General features: G+C 48.0%; 2 non-coding genes across 2 annotated transcripts; both read left to right on the plus strand.

Annotated features, from left to right (window-relative positions):
- Positions 1-9856: 9856 nt before the first annotated feature.
- Positions 9857-9939, plus strand: trnal-uaa (transfer RNA leucine (anticodon UAA)). Its single transcript has one exon. It is a non-coding gene; the product is annotated as a tRNA-Leu (tRNA).
- Positions 9940-19551: 9612 nt separating this feature from the next.
- On the plus strand, positions 19552-19640 carry trnar-ucg (transfer RNA arginine (anticodon UCG)). The gene is given in 2 exon segments: positions 19552-19588; positions 19605-19640. It is a non-coding gene; the product is annotated as a tRNA-Arg (tRNA).
- The last annotated feature ends 5888 nt before the right edge of the window (positions 19641-25528 follow it).

The raw sequence follows: 25528 nt of genomic DNA on the forward strand, positions 1-25528 counted from the left end.
GCACACTGAGGGCCTCCTGCACAGGTACAGGGACCCCCCTCTGTCATCGAGGGTGATGGAGGCAGGCACTGGCATCACTTGTGTCACTGGCAGAGGGGCTTTGGAGCTACTGTCCACACCAGGAGCACCCTGAGAGGAGACCCCAGATGTAGCAGCCAGCTGCTCCTCCCCCTTATAAGACACACTTGTACCTCCCTGCTGACCTGAGAGGGATGTGGACCTGGTGAAGAGTTCAGGTGCCTCGTCCCCCCTCTCACCTTGTCACCGCTGGATGGATCTCATGGACAAAGCGATGGAGTGCAAGTCTGCGCGCATCTCCGGCAGCCACTGATTGGTCGGCTGGATCTGGCTCTCCATCAGAGTCACCAATCTCTCAAGGAAGGAAGCCAGACACACCCCCATCAGAGACAGTGCAGCATGCAAGGCCTGGATGGACTCCTCCATCATCCGAACTTGGGTACACATAACCTCCGGCAACTCTGACAGATGTTGCCTGACCTCTAGCTGCAGCTGCAGTATTTCCCGTGTTGCTGGTGACACCAGAGGCACATCATCAGCCTGGGACTCAGCATGGGCCTGGCCTCCCACAGACTTCCAACTGCCAGTGGCCTCGGCTGTCACAGCCTCCGTCAGCTGCCCGGGCCTGTCTGTGACGTGCTCACCAGCTTGTGTGCCCAAATCTATCATCCAGTGGATACCCACCGAGTGAGGGTTTCTGTGCTGGTGGAGGGTGCAGGGGAATGAGGTGAAGGTGCACCATCTGAGGCTCCCTCCTCCTCCTCAGAGTTGTCTGGCTGTCCCACAGTCTCTCCAGCTCTTCGCTCTTGTCGTTCATCCTAGCCTGCATGTGAAAACAGGGACATTGAAGGGTTAGGGTCTGCCCATCGTGACATTCCAACCACCCCTACTGTGCAGCTCCATTGATGCAGTGGTGAACAGATGAGCAGTATGGCTCCTTTGCAGCGGATGCTCCCTTGTGCCCCAGGAGATGTTCACTCACTCTCTTAGGTAGGTGTCCCTGTCTCTCCATCAGCTATGGAGCAGCTGCTTTGCTGCCCGGCCTGTTCCATGGCCTCCTCCTCCATCGGGATGAGGACATGGAGATAAGGCATCCACTGCCAGTCTTGACATGCTCTTTCTGATTGTGGGCTGTCTTCTCCTGCAGCCACTATGATCAACAAAGTTAGTCTCCCAGCGGGGACAAACCCAATATCTCTGATGGTGATAGTCCAGCAGTCCATGATGTGGACACACATATTCCTCCTGCATGTGGCCCCTCTCGAGGGACTGTGTGAGTTTATACAATGACTGACGTGCACCTCCCACCGAGATGCAGCCAAGCCTCAGGCAGCATGTCCTGCTGCCCTTCCCCAATACACATGACTGGGTGGTCACTCCCTTTCCACCAAACACTCCCTCTCACTCTGCCATGCGCAATGTCCAAAGGGTCCAAAGTGTTTTGTGTTTGCGCCTGAGCAGCCCGGATCCGGTCATTGACCCACTTCGTGCACTGGATCCATGTCTTGGGGGTGACCCCACGGCTGCTGACTTCACCTACTATCTCAAAGCAGCTTTGCTTGGTCAGGTAGACAGGTCTCCACCTCCCATCCCTGGGGAAGAGGATCTTCCACCGATCTGTTGTCACCTGGAGGCGAACCTGCAGGAAGGCATCGCCAAACCATTGGACCATGGTCACTGCAAGCTCGCATTCAGCTCCTTACCTATCAGGCAGCAGAGACAGCAGAACGGGTCCTGGGGCATCAGTGACAGCAGAACGGGTCCTGGGCAGCAGAGGCAGCAGAACAGGTCCTGGGGCAGCAGATGCAGCAGAACAGGTCCTGGGGCAGCAGATGCAGCAGAACAGGTCCTGGGGCAGCGGAGGCAGCAGAACTGGTCCTGGGGCAGGAGATGCAGCAGAACTGGTCCTGGGGCAGCAGATGCAGCAGAACAGGTCCTGGGGCAGCAGATGCAGCAGAACTGGTCCTGGGGCAGCAGAGGCAGCAGAACAGGTCCTGGGGCAGCAGAGGCAGCAGAACAGGTCCTGGGGCAGCAGATGCAGCAGAACAGGTCCTGGGGCAGCGGAGGCAGCAGAACAGGTCCTGGGGCAGCAGATGCAGCAGAACGGGTCCTGGAGCAGCAGAGGCAGCAGAACGGGTCCTGGGGCAGCAGAGGCAGCAGAACGGGTCCTGGGGCAGCAGAACGGGTCCTGGAGCAGCAGAGGCAGCAGAACGGGTCCTGGGGCAGCAGAACGGGTCCTGGGGCATCAGAGGCAGCAGAACGGGTCCTGGGGCAGCAGAGGCAGCAGAACGGGTCCTGGGGCAGCAGAACGGGTCCTGGAGCAGCAGAGGCAGCAGAACGGGTCCTGGGGCAGCAGAACGGGTCCTGGGGCATCAGAGGCAGCAGAACGGGTCCTGGGAAAGCAGAACGGGTCCTGGAGCAGCAGAGGCAGCAGAACAGGTCCTGGGGCAGCAGAACGGGTCCTGGGGCATCAGTGGCAGCAGAACGGGTCCTGGAGCAGCAGAGGCAGCAGAACGGGTCCTGGGGCATGAGAGGCAGCAGAACGGGTCTTGGGGCAGCAGAACGGGTCCTGGGACAGCGGAACGGGACCTGGGGCAGCAGAGGCAGCAGAACGGGTTCTGGGACAGCAGAGGCAGCAGAACGGGACCTGGGGCAGCAGAGGGCTCTCAGGAAGACACTCCTTTAAACCAGGCAGCAGTGAATGCAGGTCTGGCAGCCCTTTCAATATGGTGCCAGCACCTGCCGTTGTGTCAGATGTCGGTGCCATCGGTGCCTCGTTCCCGACCTCTGGTCCTTGTTTACATAGGCCCCACGCCTCCCCTTCATTAATTGGTCGGCTGCTCCGTGATCGGGGTCGGTCGGCCACATTTCACTCGTGTGGTGACGACACCCACTTCCGGTGCCTCTGCCGAGAGCCGCACCGTTAGTTTAAAATTCAGCCCATGGGGTCAAGAGTGGAAAATCTCCCCTCTGATTCTCTCTACTTAAAATGAAGGAGACACCAAATTAAAACTGATGAAACCAGGGATTGTATCCTCGTTCTTCAATCTAGTGTTCTCCCAACTGAGCTATTCCAGCCTCACTGTGAACTCATCTTCATTGGAGACAAATATAACTCCAGGCGGGATTTCCCCACCCGTTCATTCCTCACTTCAGGGGAATGGGACCCGACCAGATCGCGGAACTCAGATTATGTTAATGTTCTGCTCTTGATATCTTAATATTATCTTGCGTTTGAGCCACTTTTAATCAGGTTCACGGACAAATTCTTCCATCATCCCTTCTCCCACATTCTCTCTCTCTCTCATTCATTCTTTATTCCTCACAATCCAGAAAGGGTTAGGAATCAGAGCTCACCCCCAAACCCTCTGCACACAGACCTCTGTCTGTTACCCTGTTTGATCCAAGAGACCAGTCAATAAATTACACTCTTTATAAATACAGAAAGCTGCCTCAGAGTGTTGGACAGAGATAAATACACTGAAGTCTTTTGAAAAAAGTTCATCTTACGGGTTGTTACTGAGCCCACAGAGCAGGGCGGGCCCAGGCTCCAGCTCCAGACCCAGCCCCAGCCTGTGCTGTGTTAGCTGATGCCACCTGGTGTGATACTGAGCCACACGGAGCAGGAAAGGGCCTGGTTGTATTCATGGCCTGTGTTGTGTTAACTGATCCCACTCAGTGTGGTAGGAGCCACACAGAACAGAATGGGCCCAGGCTCCTTCCTCAGCCTGAGGGATGATAGTTCTTCTCACACGTTGTTGTGCAGAGCCCCACACAGAACAGGGAAATCTCAGGCTCCATCCCCGGCCTGTGGTATTTTACTTCATCGCACCTGGTATGGTACGGAGTCCCCAGAGCAGGAAAGATCCAGCTTCCATCTCCGGCCTGTGCTGAATTAGCTGATCTGACCTGGTTGGCACTGAAACGCAATCAGGGAAGGATGGGCCGAGGCTCCATGGCCTGTGGTGTGTTAGTTATTCTCATTTGGTGAGGTACTGAGCACCATATAGAGCAGGATGGGCCTGTGCTCAGTGAGCTGATATCACCTTGTGTGGTCCTGAGACCCACACACAAAGCAGGACAGGCCTAGGCCTCATCCCCGGCCTGTGTTCAATTAGCAGATCTCAGCCAAAAGATTTTGATAAGGTTCCACACAAGAGGCTTCTCTATAAGATTAAAGTCCCTGGTATCAGTGGTAATATATTAATCTGGATTGGGAACTGACTGGCAGACGTAGGCAGAAAGTAGTTACAGATGGATCTGGATCTGTTTGGAGACCAGTTACCAGTGGTGTCCCACAGGGATCGGTGTTGGGACTGTTGCTCTTTACTATTTTTATTAATGATCTGGATGTAGGTGTAGGGGGCACCATCTGTAAATTTACAGATGATTTGAAGATCTGTGCGAGTGTTTAGACTGTAGACGATACTCGACTGTTTCAGGCTGATCTTCATGTGTTGGGAGATTGGGTTCATGACTGGTAAATGATGTTTAATTTGGGTAAGTGCAGTGTTATTCATGTGGACAGGGCGAATGTTCAACATTCATACACCCTTCAGGGAAAAAGATTAAAGTAGGTGGAAAAAAGAAAATAATTTTGAGCAGAGATCTGGATGTTCTAGTGCACAGATCTCTAAAGGTACAGCAGCAATGCTGTGAAGTGATAGTTGGAGCAAATAGAGGGTTGGGCTGCATTCAGAGGACAATTGAGTATAAAATGAGGCATATTCTTTCATGGGATGTGAGCGACACTGACAAGTCCAGAATTTGTTACCCATCCCTAATTGTCCTTGACAAGGTGGCGGTGAGCTCCCTTCTTGAATTGCTGCACTCCATGTGGTGTAGGTACACCCACAGTGCTGTTAGGAAGGGAGATCCAGAATTTTGACCCAGCATCAGTGCATGAACAGCGATATATTTTCAGATCAGATGGTGTGTGACTTGGAGGGGAGCTTGCACATGGTGGTGTTTCCATGCATCTGCAGCCCTTGTCCTTCAAGGTGGTGGAGGTCTTCGGTTTGGAAGGTGCTGTCTGCGGAGCCTTGGTGAGTTGCAGCAGTGCATCTGGTAGATGGTACACACTACTGCCACTGTGCGTCAGTGATGAAGGGAGTGAATGTTTAAGGTGGTGAATGGGGTGACAATCAAGGCGGCTGCTTTGTCCTGGACAGTGTCGAGTTTCTAGAGTATTGTTGGTGCTGCACTCATCCTGGTTTGTGCCTTGTAGATGGTTGACAAGTTTTGGAGAGTCAAAAATCACAAAATTATTGCAGTGCAGAAGGAGGCCATTCGGCCCATTGTGTCTGCATAGAATCATAGAACATAGAAAGTTTACAGCACAGGCAGGCCAAAAAACGAGCCACCCAGCTGAATCCCATTGCCCAGCATTTGGACCGTAGCCCTGCAGGTTCACTTACTTGAGGTGCACATCCAGACTCCTTTTAAATGAGTTGAGGGTTTCTGCCTCAGCTACCCTTACAGGCAGTGAGTTCCAGACTCCCACAGCCCTCTGGGTGAAAAAAACCTTTCCTCATCTCCCCTCTAATTGTTCAACACATCACTTTAAATCTATGCCCCCTCGTCACTGACCTCCCCACTAAGGTAAATAGACCCTTCCCATCCATTCTATCCAGACCCCTCACAATTTTGTACATTTCAATCAAATCTCCCCTCAGCCTCCTCTATTCAACCCCAGCTGATCCAATCTTTCCTCATCGCTGCATTTTTCCAGAGCTGGCAACATCCTCGTAAACCTCCTCTGTAACCTCTCTAGTGCAATTACATCCTTTCTGGAATGAGGTGACCAGAACTGCACACAGAACTCAAGTTGTGGCCTAACTAATGATTGATACAGTTCCAGCAGAACCTCCCTGCTCTTATATTCTATACATCGGCTAATAAAGGAAAGGATTCCATAAGCCTTCTCAACCAACTTAACAACCTGTCCTGCTACTTTCAGGGATTTGTGGACATTTACTTCAAGGTCCCTCACTTCCTCGACACCTCTCAGCATTCACCCATTAATTGTGGATTCCTTTGCTGTGTTTGACCTCACCAAAGGCATCACCTCACACTTCTCCAAGTTGAGTTCCATTTGCCACTTTTCTGCCCACCTGACCAGTTCATTTCTCCAGCTCTCCTAATGAGCATTTCACCACGTGCCTTGAGCTGAGTTACTCATCGCAGAATTCCCACTATCTGATTTACTCTTGTAGCCAGAGTATGTATATGAATGGTCCTGTTAAGCTTTTGTCAATGGTAACCCCCAGGATGTTGATGGTGGGGGGAATCAGCGATGGTAATGCTGTTGATCGTCAAAGGGAGATGGTTACATTCTCTCTTGTTGGAGATGGTAATTGCCTGGTACTTATGTGGTGTGAATGTTACTTGCCACTTAGCAGCCCAAGTCTGAATGTTGTCCAGGTCTTGCTGCTTCTGGACACGGACTCCTTCAGTATCTGAGATGTCCCGAATTTGTCCTTTTATGAAACCTTGGTCAGGACTCACTTGGAATACTGCTCCCTGGTGCAGAGCAAGGGACAGGGAGCCTCCGCCTCCTTCAAAATCAGCAAGAAGGAAAACCCAGGGAAAAGTGGGAAAGAAGGTGAAGAAACCAGCAGACAAGAAATCTTCAGTGAAGAAACCAGCAGACAAGAAATCTTTAGTGAAGAAACCAGCAGACAAGAAAGTGACAACAAAGAAAGTAACAGCCAAGAAAACGAGCAGCAAGGCGGCGGCAACGCCAAATAAGGCGGTGAAGAAAGCAGCGCTTCAGAAAAAGTCTCCTGCGAAGAAGGTCAAAAAAGGCAAGAGTGCGGCGGGCGGAAAGGCGCTGAAGAAAGTGCAGACATGGAAGAGCAAGGTCAAGCCGAAAGCAGCGAAGTCTCAGAAAGCAGGGTCTGGAAAGAAGTGAAAGCGCGGGAAACTTGTAAACATCTGAACACAAAGGCTCTTCTCAGAGCCACCCACATCTCTCAGGAAAGAGCTGATCCCCTGATCAAATGATCCCTGTCCAGGCCCCGCCTGCAGATTCCACATGGAAATGATTTGGAGTAAATCCAGGATCCCTGGTGACTTCCCTCCACCCAGCCCTTTCCCCACTCTCTGTCATAAAACAAAGGGATGTCCGGCCCTCACTCTAACTGGGGATGTGTTCGGTGCAGTCTCAGTTCACAAATTCAGGGGGAGAGTTTGTAAGACAGTAACACTGGCGGAGAAACCCCACCTCACAACTCAAACCCCAACACATGAGTTTCTCCAATTCAGCTGGAGTCGGGTGACAACAGGAGCTGGGATAGGCTGTGATCGGGAATGTTAGGAATGGATTTGTTCAGGGAGGAACGTACCTGGAATCTCCGAAAATAATAGTTCCTTATTTCCCCAGATGACACATTCTGCAGTGAGAATGAAAAGTCTCTTCACTGCTTCACATTTACTAATTGTTTGGTTCGAGATGAATAATGAGTCAGAGAGTAATGACAGGATCTGAAGCTTCTCTCACACCAGCCCTTGAATGACTCAGTGTGAAGTGTCCAATGTGTGAAGCTACTGCCAGGGTTTGTCAATCTGAACAGTTTCAGCTCAGTTCCTGGGGGCCTGGAATCCCCGCAGTTTGACTCTGTCTCTGTTTGGTCACCCGCTTCTCAATCCAATTCTTAACCAATAGGAGAATCACATATAAGTAAATAGAAGTTCTCATTGGCTTAGATTTTCCAATTGGAAAAAGCCTGGCAATTCCAGAGCCAGAAGGAATAGAAGTGATGGAAAATTTCAATTTTCAGGCAACAATTTTAAAACCTCTCATTTTATGTTCTGTTTTACTGTATTTACCGTCACAAAATCCTGACGCGATTTTAGGAATCGTTTTCATTTGTCAATCTGTTAACTGTAAGCGGCGGGAGGAAGGTCCAGTACAGCAATTTAAAACGGGACAAATATCAGCTTCCACTCTGTAAAAGGAACAAATTAGCGACTAACCGCTTCTCACAGGCTTCTCGGGGACTGACAGAAACAAGCGGTTTCTGATCTTTTCTCCTGAAAGAGGCGGATAATGCTGCAGGGAGCAATGAACTGCCCTTCACTTTCTGGCTGCTAATACACCCCTGACTTTAAACAGTTCAAACAGCGACTGATGCTTCTGCCGGAAAATGAGCAGATTCACCAGAATGATCCCGGTCCATCATGGCCAAAGACATCCAGCTGGCCCGCCGCATCTGCGGGGAACGCACCTAAAACCCAGCTTCAGTAACAAGTGTAACAAGGGCTCTTTTCAGAGCCACAAAATCAGCAAAGGAAAGAGCTGCCATCTCTGTTCATCATCAAACCCATTAGATTGGAGGGGCGGCCGCATGGTTTCTGTTTTGTCACATCACTTTCCCGAAAGGCCTGTCGGACTGAGAGCTGATCTGGAATTTAGAAAGCAGCATTACCGGAGACTCATTGCTGCTCAGCACAATCTCAACCCCGCTCCTGGGATCCGTTAGCTGGCATTTGGGGAAAAGAAATGGATCCCAGTTTTATTTGGAAGGCATTAATGGAGCCGGGTCCGTTCACATGAGGGTTATTTACAAACATTACCCAATGAGTTCACTAATATTTGAATCCATTGGAGATCAGTACACAGGATATGTAAGGCAGCTCGGTCACTCTGACTGAAACCGCCAGTTCCCCGGGGTTGCAGACCCTGACACTGCGGGGAGAGAATCCCCGACTCGATCCCGCTGCCGGATGAAACAGACAGCTCTGTGTCCGGAGAATAGGGAGGGCCGGGGGGAAGGCACATATTAAAGCGCTGCAATGGATTCAGCTCCTGTGTGTGAACAACTCTCACTGATTCCGTCCTCTGGGAACAGTGCGGTCTAAACAGATCAGGTTAGGAGAGAAACACACAGCCCGAGAATGGCCTCTTTCTTCCTGCATTTACTCTGTTCTGGGAGCAGATTCTCATTGAGAAGTGGCGCTCAGATCACCAGAGAGAAAAAAAAGACACAATTCAAACTGTCCAAATGAAAAACAGAGAATTAACCCGGACACTTCCATTATTAAATTAATTCATCAGCTCCGAACCAGTTCCCGTTAATGTACCGGGATAATCTCGGGACTTATCAAATTGAAGGCAGCGGGATTTATTAAATTGTTGAATCTGACACCCGGTAGTTCAGTTCTTCACTAAACTGGAGGGGGAGATGTGTGAGCAGAGAAACAGAGCGAAATCCAGAGAGGGAACTGAAAACACACCTGGACAGATGTGAACAGGTCAATCCACTGTGACAATAACTCCATCTCTGACTCCTTCCTGACAGTAACCAGTCCTTTCACAGAGACTGTGAGTGGCTCTGAAAAGAGCCATTGGTTTATTAGATGACATTTTGGCCGCTTTACTTTTTCTGGGAGCTCTTGAGTGCTGGATTTCTTGGGCAGCAGCACGGCCTGCATATTAGGCAGCACCCCGCCATGAGCGATAGTCACCCCTCCCAGCAGCTTGTTGAGCTCCTCGTCGTTGCGGACGGCCAGCTGCAGGTGTCTGGGAATGATGCGGGTCTTCTTGTTGTCCCGGGCCGCGTTACCGGCCAGCTCGAGGATTTCAGCGGTCAGATACTCGAGCACAGCAGCCAGATCGACCGGGGCTCCGGCACCCACACGCTCAGCACAGTTACCCTTTCTCAGGAGCCTGTGAACACGGCCCACCGGGAACTGCAGTCCAGCCCGGGAGGAGCGAGACTTGGCCTTGGCCCGAGCTTTCCCGCCGGTCTTTCCTCTTCCAGCCATTTCCACAATCTCACAAATACTTTCACAAAGAATGAATAATTTCCTTAGCATTGATAGCATATCGCAGGCAGTCAGGATGGCCGAGTGGTCTAAGGCGCTGCGTTTAAGTCGCAGTCTCCACTGGAGGCGTGGGTTCGAATCCCACTTCTGACAAGTTGTGTTTTGACTGAACTGGAGGCATTTGGGAGCAGCGGCAAAAAGCAAAGAAAAATCAGGAAAGAACATGGGCAAACAAAATAACAATGGACCCAAAGATGTTGCATGAAAACATTAGAGTCAGAGGCAACTAAGCAAACAGCAGGGCACAGAAAAGATCAAAAATGTAACCTTTGTATCGGGTTGGAAGATGTTGCCAATATCCTTAAAGAATACATTGCTGTCTTCCCGAATGAGAGGGTGATGCAGATATTGTTATTAAGGAGGAGGAGTGTGAAGTATTGGACGTGATAACTTAAGGAGAGAGGAAGTCTTAATGGGATGAGCATCCTTGTCTGTGGATAAATCACCAGGACCAGATGAAATGTACCCCAGGCTGTTGAAAGAAGCCAGGGAAGAAATAGTGGAAGGTCTGACCATCATTTTCCAATCCCTCACTGGATACAGGTGTGGTGCCAGAGGATTGGAGGTCTTGTAACGTTGCAATAAAAGCAAAAATACGAGGCAGATCAAGCAGGGCTGATCCTTTTGAGTAGAGAAACAGGGCTGAATTCCCTGAACCAGTGCTACAGCTTTCAGAATAGAAGGAGCCTATACACACCTGATGGGTTCCACTTAAACAAAAGAGCTGGAGGTGTTGACGGTCAGAACAGATAAAATATGGAGGAGTGTTTGAAGCAGATGCTGTGTGGTTACTGTAGTTGTACTATGGAGTTATTTCAAGGAGGAGATTCTGAATGTAATGGATCAACGTGGACCCGTCCAAGGCAAAGGTTCTAAGCTTCACTGTGGTCCAGCCTGGTTGAATGGAACTGAAGCAAACAAATCATCCAGAAGTGGAAAAGAAATATAAGGCCATGAAAGCACATAATTCAGATGGATGCAATATCAGATGGTATGGCAAGAGTGTAAAACAGCAACAGACTGGTGAATAAAACTTTCCCATTGAATGAGACAAGAGAAGAGAAGGGTAATAATAGTGTCAGGTGAGTTGTGACACTATTCACATTCCACCTTGATCTGAATAGGACTGTTGAAGGGAGTGATTGAGAAGAATAGAGGAGAAATGAAAAGAAAGGAGAAATAAACAAAAGGTCTTTTGATTTTAGAATGCTTGTTTTTGGAAATGACAGACTGTAAAGTGTGTGTGTCAGAAGATATAGAGCGAAGTTGGGTATGACAAGATCACAGGAAAGTTGTGCCCTGAGACAAGGTGTGTGTTGACAGGAAAGCTGCTTTCTTTTGCACAAAATGTAATTTATTCATATAATTTGTGCAATTACATTGCAAAGCAGTTCAAATTTAATATTACATAAGGTACAATACAGATCAGTGTCCTTCAATAATGTACATGATGTATCTCACTATCCCTGCCTGCACAGGTTATATTTGCAGTATTTACATTACACATCAAACATTCTCTGGTGCAAACAGTCCGAGGGGTTTTACACGGGTTCCAGCCCCTCACTGTACTATGGCCTACTAGGGCCTCAGACTGCAGCCTTTCCCCATTGAGTCTCCATGGTGGCTTCCCCAAGCTTTAATGCCGTCCCACAGCACATAGTCTTGGACGTTGCAATGTGCCAGTCTGCAACACTCGGTCATGGACAGCTCTTTGCACTGGAATACCTGTCCCACGGCCGGGCTCGTTCTCAATAGAGATCATTTCAAATGAACATTTCCTAAATCCGTGCTTTCTCTCTCGCAATAAAGAGAACAGGATGTCTAGCAGATTCAGTGTGAGACAATAACACTGCCGGGTAAAGGCCGCTTTCCAACTCCAATCTTAACACAGGAGATTCCCCAAACAGCTACAGTAAGGTGTTGTAAACTGCTGGAAGCGGATGTGTGTGGAAATGGTGATGTTACTGAGGAGGTTTCTTCGTATAGAATGGACTGTGTTCAGGTGGGAATATTACTCAGTGTTAATTGCATCGGGACCATATTTAAAAGCTCCGGCTTTCTGGAAAGCCTTGACTATGAAGGCCGAGTCTGGAAGGGTTTGTGTGGAGAGCTGGGTTTCGGTTCTACTGTTAATAAAGGGTTTGAAATTGGCAGCCCGGAGGAAACTGGAGGTGGAGCTGAAAGATGAGGGGCCGTTCTCTCTCTGTCTGTCACTCTGGGTGTCTCCTCCATCTAGCTCTCTGTTTAATCTTCACTCTTGTCTCCTCCCTGCTCTCACTCTGCCTTTCTCAGCCAGGTCCGGGTGGCCTGTAAAAAAAGGAGCCTGACGGAATCAGTCTCTTTTATTGTGCACTGATTTGAGGCAAGAATCAACATGTCTGGCAGTAAACAAGAGTATGCTCCAGGCTGGCAGTATGTTAGAATCCATGAGGAAAGGCATCATCACCCTCATCGACAAGCGGAAGGGGGAGAGGACAGAAATAAGAAATTGGTGGCCCATCTCACTGCTTAATGCTGACTATAAGATTCTGTTAAAAGTCATAGCCAGTCGATTCAAGTCTGCTCTGGAGTTGGTGATTCACCCTGATCAGACCTATACTACACCAGGCAGGACAATCTCTGATAGCATTGCGCTACTCAGGGATATGATCACCTATGTACGGGACAGGAGGGTGGACATCTGCCTCATCAGCCTGGACCAGGAGAAGGCTTTTGACAGGATATCGCACACTTACATGATGGATGTGCATTCCAAAATGGGGTTTGGGGAGGGAATCTGCAATTGGGTCAAACTACTCCACACAAACATCAGTAGTGCAGTCTCAATCAATGGGTGGGAACCAGAAAGTTTCCCGATCCAATCTGGAGTCAGACAGGGCTGTCCTCTCTCCCCTGTCTTGTTTGTTTGCAGTATTGAACCCTTTGCTGAGTCTATTAGGAAGAATGCGAGCATCATAGGGGTGACAATCCCAGGCAGCGGAGGCACTCAGGTTAAAACCTCCCTGTGCTTGGATAACGTCGCCGTTTTATGCTCGGATCCACTGTCTGTGCGCAGACTAATGAGCATCTGCGACCAGCTCGAACTGGCCTTGGGAGCCAATGTTAAACATGGCAAGAGCGAGGCCATGTTCTTTGGGAACTCGGCTAACCGATCCTTTGTCCCCTTCACCGTTAGGTCAGACTACCTGAAGGTGCTGGGGATATGGTTTGGAAGGGCTGGGACGTGCACCAAAACCTGGAAGGAGCGAGTAGCCAGGGTCCAACATAAGCTGAGCATGTGGGAGCAGCGATCTCTCACCATTATGGGTAAGAACCTGGTCATCAAGGGCGAGGTGCTCACATTGCTGTACGTGGTGCTGGTCTGGCCCATACCGCATTCCTGCGCTGTGGCGATCACCTGAGCCATTTTTCGCTTCATCTGGGGATCCAAAATGATCCGAGTCCGGAGGGACACGATGTTCAAACCTCTGCATAAGGGCGGGAAAAATGTACCCAACTTCGCCCTCATCCTTCTGGCTACCTTTGTGTGTGTAGATCCCCAGTTTGCAAACTTCAAGTGTCACTACGTGCTGAGGTTCTATCTGTCCCCGGTGTGGCAAAGGATGGGCCTGGTCATATTGCCGCGGAATGCTCCATCCAGTTGGACTGTGCCGTACTGCCTATCCTTCATGGAAAAGTTTCTGTGGAAAAACACCTTTGACCACCAATCCATCAGGCAGTGGTCTGCACGGAATATCCTCAAGGCCCTACGGGAAAAGGAGATGGTGGATCCTGTCGGATGGTCCCCTGAGCAGAAGTCCAAAGTCATTTGGCAGAATGCCTCATCACCAGAACTTTCAAACAAGCACCAAAATGTAGCCTGGCTGATGATGAGAAGAGCCCTCCCCGTCAGATCCTTCCTGCACACCCGAAGTCTCACCCCATCCACACGCGGCCCTCGAGGTGGCTGTGGTGGAAAAGAGACGTTGCCCACCTCTTTCTGGAATGTGTCTTTGCAAAGCAGGTGTGGAAGAGATGCAATGGTTTTTGTCGAGGTTCATCCCAAGCAGCTCTGTAGCACAGGAGTCTGTGCTCTGTGGGCTGTTCCCAGGGACGCACACCGAGATAAACATCAACTGTTGCTGGAGGACTATCAATTCGTTGAAAGACGCTCTTTGGTCTGCCCGAAACTTGCTGGTCTTCCAGTGCAAAGAGTTGTCTACGACCGAATGTTGCAGACTGACACATTCCAAGGTCCAGGACTACGTGCTGAGGGACGCACTAAAGCTTGGGGCAGCTGCAGCAAAGGCTCAATGTGGAAAGACCACTGTGTAAGATCCCCTCACCAAGCTGAACTGAGGGGCTGGATCCATGGGAAACCACTCGAACTGTAGCCAGAAAATATTTGTTTGCTGTAAAATGTACATGGCATGACAATGAAATGGAAGGGTTGTGAGGCAACTCACTCCTGTATTGAAGGAAACTGATCTCCTTTGCACTCTCTGTATTGTTTGACTTGGTGCTTTTTGGAACTGTTTTGTAATGTATTTTTTTTTACAGATTTTTATGAATAAAGTATATTTTGGAAATTAATAAAAGAAAGTCTGGCAGAGGTAAAGGAGGGAAAGGACTGGGCAAAGGCGGAGCAAAGCGGCACCGCAAAGTGCTTCGTGATAATATCCAGGGCATCACCAAACCAGCAATCCGCCGCCTGGCTCGCCATGGCGGGGTCAAGCGGATCTCGGGTTTGATCTGTGAGGAGACTCGCGGGGTGTTGAAGGTTTTCCTGGAGAATGTGATCAGGGATGCGGTCACCTGCACTGAACACACCAAGCGCAAGACGGTCACTGCCATGGATGTGGTGTACGCTCTGAAACGGCAGGGCCGCACTCTCCACGAATTCAGCGGCTGAACAACTCGACCCTTTCCAGCAAACACAACAAAGGCTCTTCTAAGAGCCACCCACCGCCTCACAGAGAGAGCAGTGACCTGGAAACGGGAGCTGGGATAGGCTGTTTAGAACTGTCTAGAATAAATCTGTGCTGTGTTCGAGATACAAAACTGGAATCCCCAAATTTGACATTTCATTTGCAGCAAGGATGTGCAGTGGATTTTATTTTCTGAACGGGCTGTGTAAACAGCGCCTGAGGCTCTACAGTTAGTTATTTCTCCAGTCGACACATGCCCTCAGTGAAAAGCCACATCACTCCTCCAGAATCACTCATTGTTTTCAGAATATTTCAAAATGATTTCGCTGCAATGAGGGAATCCGGGAGTTTTGCAGCAGCCATCGCTGGAACCAGATCCACTTGTGATGTTATTTCCCCCGAGACAGTGTTTCCTGCACTGAAACTGACAGGGTTTGTGAAACTGATCAGTTTCAGCTCAGTCATTCAGGGACCTGGAATTCCCGCAGTTTGAGCCCGCGCTATCCAGAGCCCACTTCTGATTGGTCACCCTCTTCCCATTCGCATGTCTTAACCAATTGCCGAGCCTCGAATTAGAAAATACAGCAAATCATTGGCTTAAATTGTCGTCCTGGCAGAAAGGTTGAATTCCAAAAAGCCGCCAGTTTCAGTGTTGGGCAGAATCGAATTACTCAACGAATCTCAATAACGAAATTGGCGGCACATTTTATACTTACCCCGATTTTCCTTTCCATCGATTGGGGTGCTAATTCACTCGGGTGCGTTTGCTAATACTAACTGTAATCCTCAGATCCATTTAACATTTCAGTAATCCTATTAAATACAAAAGGAATTTTATGATTGAATTTCCATTGGAATATAGTGAAATAGTATCCCGATCGATGGAAAGGAAAATCGGGCAGAGGATAAAATGTGCTGCCAATTCGTTATTGTGATTTGTTTATATAACTGACCAGGACTGACTTCACCCGAACACAGCTACTAGCTCCCACCCCACTGACCGCTCTCCCCCCTCTGCAACTCGCTTTCTCCCCCTCCTCCCTACTGGTGAAATTCCGCACTCTGTCTGTTCGCTCTCCGCACCCCCACCCCCCACCCTGTCCCAGCCCAGCCCACAGCTACTAGCTCTGGCCGTGACACTCGCTCCCACATTTCTTCACCAGGCGCCACCTGTAGAAGCAGGAGGGCCGCAAGGGGTGACAGGGCGACAGAGGAGTGAGTGGCTGAGAGGAGGGAAGCGGCGCGGCCTGGAGCGAGTGGCCAGAGAGTGGGGTGGTGCGAAGCGAGGAACAACTGGCCAGGGGAGTGGGGGGGTGGGGGAGCAGCGAGGTCTGGAGCGAGCGGCTGAGGGGGGGAATCGTCGAGGCCTGGAGTGAGTTGCCGAGGGGGGAGAGCTACAGCTCGGTCAAAGGCCAAGTCTCGCTCCTCCTGGGCTGGACTGCAGTTCCCGGTGGGCCGTGTTCACAGGCTCCTGAGAAAGGGCAACTATGCTGAGCATGTGGGTGTCGGAGCCCCGGTCTATCTGGCTGCTGTGCTCGAGTATCTGACCGCTGAAATCCTCGAGTTGGCCAGTAACGCGGCCCAGGACAACAGGAAGACCTGCAACATCCTCAGACACCTACAGCTGGCTGTCCAGAATGACGAGGAGCTCACCAAGCTGCTGGGAGGGGTGACCATCACTCCGGGCTGGGTGCTGCCTAATATCTAGGGCATTCTGCTGCCCAAGAAAACCAGCGCTCCGGGCACCAAAACCAAGGCAATCTGCCAGGATTTTATCAAATACCCAAAGGTTCTTTTCAGAGCCACCCACAGTATCATTCTTGTAAATCTCCTCTGGACTCTCTACACAACAATTATGTCCTTTCTGTAATGTGATGACCAGAACTGTACGCAATACTCCAGCTGTGGCCAAACCACCGTTTTAAACAGTTCTCGCATTACATCCCTGCTTTTGTCAACCAAGAAAGGAAAGCATTCCATATGCCTTCTTCACCACTCTATCTACCTATCTTGTCACTTTCAGGGACTTGTGGACATGCACTCCAAAGTCTCTCACTTCTTCTACCCATCTCAATATCTTCCCGTTTATTGTGTATTCCCTTGCTTTGTTTGCCCTCCCCAAATGCATTACCTCACACTTCTCCAGATTGAATTCAACAGATTTCCCAATCATAGCTCCCACATTTAATTCCAAATAATTATTATTTTTTTTTTTAAAAAGAGATACAGCACTGAAACAGGCCCTTCGGCCCACCGAGTTTGTGCCGACCATCAACCATCCATGTTATACTAATCCTACACTAATTCCATATTCCTACCACATCCCCACCTGTCCCTATATTTCCCTACCACCTACCCAGGTACAATTTATAATGGCCAATTAACCTATCAACCAGCAAGTCTTTGGCATGTGAGAGGAAACTGGAGCACCCAGAGGAAACCCACACAGGCAGCACCCAGAATTGAACCCGGGTCGCTGGAGCTGTGAGGCTGCGGTGCTAACCGCTGCGCCACTGTGCTGCCCGTGTGGTAATATACACCACAAACAGCAAGGGACCCAACACTGAACCCTGTGGAACGCCACTGAAAACCGCTTTCCATGTGCAAAAACATCCGTTGACTACTATCCTTTGTTTCCTGCCACTGAGTCAATTTTGGATCCAACCTGCCACATTCCCCTGTATCCCATGGGCTTTCATTTTATTGACCAGACTGCCATGTGGGACCTTATCAAATGCCTTACTAAAATCCATGTAAACCACATCCACCGCACGATCCTCATCAATGCTCCTTGTTACTTCCTCAAAAAACTCAATAAAGTTAGTGAGACATGACCTTCCCTTAACAAATCCATGCTGACTATCCCTGATTAATCCATGTCTTTCCAAGTGGTAGTTTATCCTGTCCCTCAGAATTGATTCGAATAATTTACCCACCACTGAGGTCAGACTTACCACATCCTTTTAAAATAATAGTACAACGTTCGCAGACCTCCAATCCTCCGGCACCTCCCCCATATCCAGTGAGGATTTGAAGATGATCCTCAGCGCATCCACTATTTACTCCTTGGCTTCCTTTAACAACCTCAGATGCAAACCATCTGGCCCTGGTGATTTATTCATTTTCAAGGATGTCAGACCCTCTCGTTCTTCCACTCTCATTATGCTTATCGTATCTAATAGTTCACACTCCTCTTCTTTTACTACAATGTCTGCATCATCCCTCTCCTTTGTGAAGGCAGAGACAAAAAACTCATTAAGAACCACGCCCACATCTTCTGGATCCACACAGAAGTTCCCTTGTACATCTCTGATAGGCCATACCCTTTCCTTAGTTATCCTCTCGCTCTTCATGGACTGATAAAACATCTTTGGGTTTCCTTCAACTAGTTGTATCCAGTCCACATCCACCAAATCACCTCTCAGTTTTGTAAAATTTGCCTTCCCCCAATTTCGAACTTTTACTTTTCGAGCTGCCCTGCCATTACTTAGCTTTACAAACTCATTATTGCTCGTGTAATAAGTAGAATAATTTACCAGTTACTCACCGATCAGCTTCTTCCCCTGTATCATGGAGGCTGAAAAGGCAGAAGAGAAGAGACCAAAGAGCACCTCCTTCCCCTAGTCAGTGAAGTCCCTCACACATCAACTCACAGCTTTACACTCTGTCCAAACAGCACTTTCTAATTAGTAATTATTCATAAATTACACTAACTAAAACATTAGTAACCTGACCAATTATCAGGTAGCTATTTGAGGGTTTTTAAACAAAGAGCTTTTTTCCCTCTCCCAAAGGCTCTTTTCCGATCCACCCACAGTATCTGAAAGGGCTGATTACTGTCTGAAGTCTGCTGTACCCACACCTCTGTCTATCCCTCTTCATCGAGAACAACCAGCGTCATCTCCCATTCCTTTCACCATCATGTGTTTAACTCGCTTCTCCTTATAGACAGTCAGATATCAATGTAATAATGAAATGATCTGTGTCAGTGCTGGCCATTTCCCTGTCCTGATTTCAGACCCCACTCTGGACACTTGTTTCCCATTCCAGGACCTTCTTGTATTAATATTCAGCACCACCTGTCAGTCAGAAACTTGTCTCAATGAACCGATCCTTTTACTGAACTTCCAACTGCTGCTGTCTATTTCTCGAGGGAAAGAGCAGCTCACTGTGTAAGGATGTGAGGGGAATGTAACCCGGCTGCTGGTGAGAAGGTCCCGTCTTCTCAATCAAAAGCCCTTTATTTTACTTCAGTGATTCCCAGATTCCCAGCTGGTCCGTTGAGGATTTTGTTTTCACAGAAATAGCTTGTTAAATACAAATCTGATTCCAACATGTCAGTAACAGGACAGAATGGGAACCTTTAAAAGGATGAAGCAACTATTTCAGCGGCTTCTCACTGTCCCCCTGAAGCCTGTGTGAAGGGGAATTACCAATAGTCTGTAATTTATTACTTCCACACCGAGTTTGAGTTATTTGTCGTGTGAAAGATTGCTGAACAAAGTCTTTTACTGTCAGTTGCGGATGAGAAGTTGACAAAAATTGGCAAAATAAAGCTGTTCATAAAATAGCACCAGAAATTTGAGTCGGTAAAAGCAAAATTGTGTTTTAAAAGTTTATTTAAACCGCTACGGGAAAATAGATTTTTATGTACTTTTCCAGTTGATCACTTCTTTTCCACAGTGAAATTGGCGGCTTTCACAAATTCAAATATTCTGCCAGGTTGACAGGTTCAACCAATGATTTTTTGTATTTTGTGCTTCGAGGTTCTCTGATTGAACCATTCCTGAGGACTAATGACCGTGTGGCCTAATGGATAAGGCGTCTGACTTCGGTATATTCGATGATGTTATCAGAAGATTGCAGGTTCGAGTCCTGCCACAGTCATTTTGACCCAAAGGGATTCTGCAGGGCTTTGGGGATCAAGTCGGGGACTGAACAGATTGGAAACCCGACATGGACTTGATGGGGCGAATGGCTTCCTCATGTGCTGTCACTGACTTCATGAGAAGAGGGTGACCAATCAGAAGTGGGCTGGGGTTCCAGCGGGCTCAAACTGCAGGAATTCCAGGTCCCTGAAGGACTGAGCTGAAACTGATCAGTTTCACTGCAGGAAACACCGTCTCGGGAGAAATAACATCACAAATAATTCCATTTGACTAATTATTCAATTATAAAACAATGGGCAGATGTGAAGGTGTGATGTTACTTTTCACTGTGAGGGGAGAATCCACCATCTGTGTAAATCAGCAACTTTATAACATCGTCTGTACGTTTGGAAAAGAAACGATGAAAACTCTCCCCATAACCCTGGTGCGGTGGAAAGGCTCAATTCAGAGATTGGACTATAACGAGAGCACAACATAAATCATTAACTGATATTTCCGGCATAAAACACACCCCAGCTCCCGTTCCCATGTCACTGCTGTCCCTATCAGGCGGTGGCTGACTCTGAAAAGAGACTTTGTTTTGTGTTTCTGCAGGAAAACCACAAAGATCCTCCCAGGCAGTGAAACTCATCTTCCCAGAATCTCCATACCAGATTGAAACAGAAAACACAAAGACAGTGAGAAAGTTCCAGAGAGTTACTGAGCATTAAAACCAATGAAATAAACCAATTCTGGAGAGATGTTGGTGCAGCTTTTTCAGAGAGATTGTGGGTGGCTCTTAAAAGAGCCGTTGTGTTTCGAGTGTTTTCACTACACGGTGGAGTTTTACTTGGAGTTGATGTACTTGGTCACTCACTTTGTCCCTTCTCACATTCCGAGCGCTTTGTTGGGTGGAAATGTTTCTTCAGGCAGTTTCAACAGCTCAGAGCCGACATTGAGTCAGAAACCAGAAATGGGAGTACGGGACACAGACAAGGAATTGAGACTGAACCTTTCTAAATCTCACTGGTAATAGGCCTCAGCGAGAGCATTGTGTCTAATTCCATGCTCCACACTTTAGCAGGAATGGCAAGGCCTTAGAGAGGGTGCAGAGGAGATTTACTAGAATGTATCAGAGATGCAGGAATTCAGCTAATGTGGAAAGAATAGGGGTCTGGGGTGTGTGAAGCTGGGGTCCTTCTTCTTAGAGAAGAGATGTTAATGGGGCAGTTAATAGTTGTGTTCAACATTGTGAAGAGTTTTTATAAGAAGAAAGAAGTTTTACTACAATTAGGCAGAACCTTGGTGAGATCACACCTGGAGCACTGTGTACAGTTTTGGTTCCCCTTATCGAAGGAAGGATATACTTGCCTTAAAGGAAGTGTATCAAAGTGTCACTCGATTGCTTCCTGGGATGAGGGGATTGTCCTATGAGAAGAGATTGAGTAGACGAGGCCGATATTCCTCAGAATTGAGAAGGGTCACAGGTAATCTTACTGGCACCTAAAAATCTTAAGGGATTTAACAGGGTAAATGCTGGGACGATGTTTCCTCTGGCTGGGGAATCTAGAACTAGGAATCACAGTCTCAGTATAAATGGCTCCATCATTTAGGACTGAGAAGAGGAGAATTTTTTTCACTCAAAGTATTGTGAATCTTTGGAATTCTCTACGCGCAGTGGTTAGCACCGCAGCCTCACAGCTCCAGTGACCTCGGTTCCCTTCAGGGTATTGCCTGTGCGGAGTTTGCAAGTTTTCTCTGTGAGTGCATGGGTTTCCGCCGGGTGCTCCAGTTTCCTCCCACAGCCAAAGACTTGCAGGTTGATAGGTAAATTGACCATTGTAAATTGCCCCTAGTGGAGATAGGTCGTAGGAGAATGGTGGGAATGTGGTAGGGAATATGGGATGAATGTAGGATTAGTATAAATGGGTGGTTATTGGTCGGCACAGACTCGGTAGGCCGAAGGGCCTTTTTCAGTGCTGTATCTCTCTGTGACTCTAGAGACGTGGATGCTCAATCATTGGGTATATCCAAGAGAGAGATCGATAGGTTTTTGGATACGAAGGGAATCAAGGGATCTGTGCTCGTGTGGTAAGATGGAGTTGATGTAGGAGATCAGCTGTGATCTTATTGAATGGCAGAGCTATTTCGATGGGCCGAATGGTCTACTCCTATTTTTTATGTAAAGTTCCATTCCTCTCAGGGAATATTTAATTTTCAAAAAGAGAAATACTGCACACACTGGAAACCTGAATAATAACAGAAGATTCTGGAAACACTCAGCAGTTCCAGCAGTATCTGTGTAGAGAGGAAGGTAGGAGCAATGTTTCAGGTCTATAGAAGGGTCACAGAACTGGACCACTAACCCGAGCTTCTCTTCTCCACAGTTGTTTCCGGACTGGCTGAGTGTTTTCAGTATTTTAGGCTTTTTCTTTCTGTATTTCATCCTTTTCCCATTTGACTATTTGCTGTGAAACTTTCAGCGTTGTGCTCAATTCTTTGTGTCGTTGTGTTTTCTTTATTTGAAGTAATGTAAATAGTAACCTGAAATGAATTTGCCAAATGGTTGGGCAAATTGTTACAACCAGTTTTTGAGCAAGTTCTCCACAAACACAGTGAAGGATTCCTTCACATTTGTGAAGACCATCCAGGACTTGCATATCGATAGCAATGCCGTGTCCATGTGTCATTTGACATTGCTAGCCTATTCACCAATGTACCACTTCAGGAAGCCATAGATATTTGCACTGCAGTGCTATATCATGGTGATCTAGACCCGTCACCATTGTGCGAATCAGTATTCATTGAACTTATGAACTCGGCAACTTGCACAGTTGAGTTCAGTTTTATTGACACCATGTATCGCTGGTGTTGCCATGGGATCCCGTCTAGGCCCAGCTCTCACAAACATCTTTGTTGTATTCCATGACAAACCTGTTTTTAAGGGAATGACACCTCACCTCCGACCTCTTGCATATTTCCAATATGTAGATGATACGTTTGCTATATTTAAATCCGCAGCTGCATGAAATAATTTCCTTGCACGTCTTCATGGGCTCCATCCTGCACTCAAATTCACCTTTGGAATGGAGCTGTCAAATGAGCTCCCTTTCCTTGATGTACTAGTTGAGAAATCTGCTAAGGGGTTTTCTACCACGGTCCACCGCAAACCTACCTTCACTGGTCAATACACGCGTTGGGATTATTACAGTTCCACGCGCTATAAGATTGGCCTTATCGGCAACCAATCACTGACTGACATTGGCTCCTGGTCCAGCAACAACTCAACCTCAAAATCCTCAGACCTGCTGAGTGGTTCCAGCATTTCTTGTTTTTATTTCAAAATACTCATCCTTGTTTCTAAATCCTTATGTGTTCTCACCTGTCCCAACCTCCTTCCTCCCTCCGTAACCACCTCCCTCCCTCCCTCCGTAACCACCTCCCTCCCTCCCTCCGTAACCACCTCCATGCAAGCTTGATGCTGAAATAGGGCGAATCAAAGACATCCTGCATTACAATGGCTACACTGATCAGATCATTTCTCACTGTATATCGCACAAACTTATAAACGGGCTGAAGGACGTCATTTTGAGCCCTGAAAAGTGCCCAGTCTCCCTCAAATTACCCTGGAAGGGTAATTTATCCCCAGTATTTGAGTAACAGGTGAAGCGAGCTGTTTCCTGATGTTACTATGCAGGAGCAACAAGTGTGGTGTTCACCACTAACAGGATGCTGCTGTCAAACAAAAGAGACGTCCTGCCTATCACACAAATAAGTAACGTGATATATGAATTTCAATACCAGTGTGATGCTAGGTTTCTAGACCGTACATCCCAAAACTGGCGGATTGTATCAAATAACATGTCCCTTCCGCTGTTCGCAATGGGCCCTACCCAACCAACCCGTGCTTGCAAAACTCAAAACACAGTATCCAACATGAGATGTGATTCCACAATAGGACAACATTTGCTAAATAATTCACAGTGTGCTAAGAATTACACTGACAACCAATTTAAGACTGTCAGTAGGGCTCGCAGTGTGGTGCGTTGGTGTGTACTGTAAACTACATATATTAATACACAGGGCCCTGTTCTTTGCAGACAGAAAGAACATGCACACACATTGTGCCAGTTTAAGCTAAACAAAATAAGTGACAGCCATTCACTGGCTCATTCCACAGGGCAATGCCCTGACCAATCAGAGTCAAGCTGCCTGGTTTAAACTTCAAACAAAGCTGGGCAGTTATCTGTCAATGACCATAAACTGATGCATTCTGAATGGCAATGTCTCGACCAATCAGAGTTCACTTGCCAACCAATCAGCACTCTCTTCTCACACAGAAGAAAGTTGGTGTTTTCCCTTAAATTGGTATTCTTTCGGATTGCCCTGTTGAGTGCAAGACGAAAACAACTGGCTACCAAAGTTAGGACAACATGTCACTATTTTCACGAAATGATTACTTTTATTTTCAATATAAAAATATAAAGCAATATGAGTGTAACATTTACAGACAAATTCTATTACCTCACATTGCCTGATTCTTTCACACTGACAGACTATGTGAACTACTGTCCCGATTTTGCAGTTCTCACTTCCAGTTAGCAAATGTCAGCAATCTGTGATACAGTGCAGTTTACAGACCAGACCGTCAATCACAACATGCAATAATTGTTCAGCTTATGTTGGACTGGTGGGATTTAGAAATACTAGGAATTGAGATGAGCTGTTATTGCATTTAATTATTTGTTTCATGGGATGTGGACGTCGCCAGCCAGGCCAGCATTTATTGTCCATCCCTAATTGCCCATGAGAAGGTGGTGGTGAGCTTCCTTCTTGAACCACTGCAGTCCATGTGGGGTAGGTACACCCACAGTGCAATTAGGAAGGGAGTTCCAGGAATTTTACCCAGCGACAGTGAAGGGATAGCGATATAGTTCCAAGTCAGGATGATGTTTAGCTTGGAGGAGAACTTTCAGGTGGTGGTGTTCCCATGCATCTGCGGCCCTTGTCCTTCTAGGCAGTAGAGGATGCAGGTTTGGAAGGTGCTGCCTGAGTAGCCTTGGTGCATTGTTGCAGTGCATCTTGTAGATGGTACACACTGCTGCCACTGTACGTCAGTGGTGAAGGGAGTGAATGTTGTGGACGGGGTGCCAATCAAGCGTGTTGCTTTGTCCTGGATGGTGTCGAGCTTCTTGAATGTTGTTGGAGCTGCACCCATCCGGGCAAGTGGATAGTATTCCATCACACTCCAGACTTGTGCCTTGTAAATGGTGGACAGGCTTGGGGAGTCAGGAGGTGAGTTACTCACCGCATGCTTCCTACCCTCTGACCAGCTCATGTAGTCACACTATTTATAAGGCGACTCCAGTTCAGTTTCTGGTCAATGGGAACCCCCAGGAAGTTGATAGTGGGGGATTCAGCGATCGTAATGCTGTTGAATGTCAATGGGAGATCGTTAGATTCTCTCTTGTTCGAGATGGTCATTGCCTGGCACTTGTGTGGCGCGAATGTTACTTGCCACTTATCAGCCCAAGCCTGGATATTGTCCAGGTCTTGCTGCATTTCTACATGGACTGCTTCAGTATCTGAGGAGTCGCAAATGGTGCTAAATTTTGCAATCATCAGTGAACATCCCCATTTCTGACCTTATGATTGAAGGAAGGTCCCTGATGAAGTAGTGAAGAAGGTTGGGCCGAGGATACTACCCTGAGGAACTCCAGCAGTAATGTCCTGGTGCTGAGATGACTGACCTCCAACAATCACAACCATTTTCCTTTGTGCTAGGTCCGATTCCAACCACTGGAGAGTTTTCCTCTTGATTCCCATTGACTCCAGTTTTGCTCTGGCTCCTTGATGCCAGACTCAGTCAAATGCTACTTTGATGTCAAGGGAAGACACTCTCACCTC

Source organism: Heterodontus francisci, unplaced genomic scaffold (genome assembly GCF_036365525.1).
Source record: "Heterodontus francisci isolate sHetFra1 unplaced genomic scaffold, sHetFra1.hap1 HAP1_SCAFFOLD_59, whole genome shotgun sequence".
In the NCBI taxonomy this organism is placed as follows: domain Eukaryota; kingdom Metazoa; phylum Chordata; class Chondrichthyes; order Heterodontiformes; family Heterodontidae; genus Heterodontus; species Heterodontus francisci.